Raw genomic sequence first — 2,883 nt, 5'->3', positions numbered from 1 at the left:
CAAAAGAAGCCCCAAAATAAAGCAACTTGAATTTGATATCCAAAATCTATTTTGCATGATGAAACGATCTTATCAATTAAATTAAGTTTAATTCATTTTTATGTGTGTTTTCTTGTTACACAACATAAAAAGACAACCAACAGTATTAAACGTTTCTTTTTACGAACAACCAGCTGCCATAAGGTTTTTTTTACACAGTAAAGATTTATTATAATTATTTAAATGTGAAGTAATTACTTCTGAATTAACTATACTGAAAGGTGAAAAAGTCAACAATCTAACTTTTTTGTCAACAGTTAATTCTTTTATATTGGTGTTATAAAGGTGTTCTCCGGTGACCTGTGTCTGAGTGAGGGAGCACTGAATCAAACGGTCTCACTCATCATAAGGGGGATTCAGTTTGGTCTTTCATATTACATTCTGATGAAATACATTTGTGGTTGTAATGTCTCAGTATGGAACAATTCAAGGGGTATAATTACTTTGTAAGCACTGTACATCTTAACCCTGAATTCATAACATGGGATTCTTTTTGGAGAAAATGTCAAGATCTCACTTCATTTTTAATGTCACTTTATCTGACTGTTTCCTTCGTACATGTGACAATCAGAAGGCATTGTGGATTGTTTTTCTTAAATCATTGTTGCAGTGGGTTTGATATATGTTTATTCATTGTGCACATTTGTGAATTATGGTGTATGCTTGTGGATTTTGCTGTAGGCTTACAAATATTCTTGTACACTTTGTGAATCTTTTCAGTACTTATTTAGTTTCATAGAAAGGAGGCTTCATAAATAGGTTTTGTACGTGCACATGAAAGTTTGAGCTTTGAGAATACGAAAGTGGCTGATCTTGAAACACTCATCGATTCTCTGTCAGAGGAGTTGCTGGAAATATTGCACCAGGGAGAAGTAGATAAAACAATCAGCTACTACATGTATATTCTGTTCTGTTTTGAAATAAAAATAGTTTTAAATAGGTCTTCAATGTGGCCCAGACTTTTTCTTATTTTTCTAATCCAGTTAGAGTACCTGTTGCCCTTCTTTCATAATTTTTTGCGAAACTCCTTTTTTATTCGTCACCATTTGCGTCATTTAATTAAAGCTCTCCTTTTTTCATCGCTCCCCAATCACACTGCATTTTTACTGCTGCAGCCTCCTAGTGGTTACCTTCACTTCTCTAGCAGAACAAAAGTTAAACTCACATTTGTCCTGTTAGACTCCCTCCACATGGTGAGAATTTGTCTGGTTTTGGTGGATTTAACCCTTTTTCTCCCAGTTTTAGTCTGTTTTAGCAGGTTGTTTTGCAGGTAGTTTCAAGCAAAATGATCCTTTGGAGGCTGCCCAAGAAGAGAGAGAGGAAACGAGACCTGGAGGTTAGGCCCATGAAATGTAGCAAATGTATCTAAATTGTAGCAACCTCAAAAGTAGTTACTTTTTTCGTTGTTGTTGATGATAGCTGTCTATTGATGGAATGACTGTGTATTTTTAGTCCAAGACACTCTCGCCTACCTCATGGGCTTGGACCCTCACCCAATCTGAGGAGAAGATGGAGCTCTTGTTTCTTTAGATGTCCCAGGTGGTGCAATCTGACCAGATAAGTACATGACTAATTAAGGCTAATATATTTGCTGATTTTGTTTATTTTAACTTGAGATTAATGATGTTGTATATGTAGTTTTGATAGGAGGAATCCAGTGTGTCTGCTCTTTTTTTCTTGGGTGACCTTGGTTATCTATGTTAATCATCTGAAACCTTTGTTTAAACAAAGTTTCATTTTTACTTTATTCATTCATAAATCAAATAGATGTTTAAAAATGTCATGCATATTAATTTGTTTTTTTGTCTTTTTTTGTTTTGTTTTTTTTTACTACAGAGTCCGTGATGTGTCACTCCGGATTGGATGCCGAAGAACTACTTGGCCAAATAAAAGAGCTTTGGAGAAGACCTATAGCAGTTTTTTATATTGTTTCAAATTGTTTTTCATGTATGTATATATTTAAATTAGTTTCATTTGTACTGGAGAAACAGCAATATGTAAAATTAGATTGGATGTCTGAAAATAGAAATTAATCAAATCAAGTAACTTAAAAAGAGACGTAAAACATTTTTTTTATTGTTTCAAATACTTTTTCATATATATATATATATATGTTTAATAGTTTCATATTTATAACAAGTGGATCATCATGGCAAAAGCCATAATGTTTCGCTTGTGAAAGTAAAACTGTTGGGTCTCATCTTGACACTCAGAAAACAACCCTGAGTGCCACACGACCGGACAGGACACATGTAAAATAAAAAAAGATAGCAAAATATTTTTATTGCAGAGGCATCAAATTTTCAATTAAATTTGTTGTATTCTTTAAATGTTGTAATTTTTGTTCACTGTAATCTTCACCTGTAAAAAGTTTGTAGAAATCTTTAACAAAAGCTCAATATATATATTTAAACTGTGACCTGTTTGTGTGTTTTTTTTTATTAAAATTTTTATTTGTCACAGTCATGAAGTCTATTAACATACCCTTATAAGTGACCATATTCACTGATAAATACATTGACAAATATTTTATTGATTTCAAAGAGGAATTAAGAGATAATTTTGTCTCCACCTGTGTCTAACTTGAATGACAGATGCAGTGTTTAATTATTACAGGCAGGGCTGAGCTGGCATTTAGAACTACTTGCTGAATGGAGTAAGTCAATGATGGACAACATGTGAGTGATGCTCCACATGCTACTGATAGTCTTCAGGCTAATATTAGCATTTAATTTTAGCATATGCATTAATTTTAACATAATGAATGGTACAAGTACAGCTTAGTCAACATGCTTCTGCCTCTCCACAGGTTATTGTAAGTAAGCTTTATTTCTATAGCACTTT

At 33.0% G+C, this 2,883-nt stretch overlaps 1 long non-coding RNA gene across 1 annotated transcript; it reads left to right on the top strand.

Annotated features, from left to right (window-relative positions):
• Nucleotides 1-326: 326 nt before the first annotated feature.
• LOC145548943 (uncharacterized) lies at nucleotides 327-2,458 on the top strand. Its single transcript, XR_014084891.1, has 2 exons — nucleotides 327-1,375; nucleotides 1,492-2,458. It is a non-coding gene; the product is annotated as an uncharacterized LOC145548943 (long non-coding RNA).
• Nucleotides 2,459-2,883: the final 425 nt, after the last annotated feature.

The sequence above is a fragment of the Poecilia reticulata genome, chromosome 18 (assembly GCF_904066995.2).
Source record: "Poecilia reticulata chromosome 18, P_reticulata-male-v2, whole genome shotgun sequence".
Classification (NCBI taxonomy): domain Eukaryota; kingdom Metazoa; phylum Chordata; class Actinopteri; order Cyprinodontiformes; family Poeciliidae; genus Poecilia; species Poecilia reticulata.
Note: the sequence above shows the minus strand (reverse complement) of the source record. Positions and strands in the feature narration are given on the sequence as shown.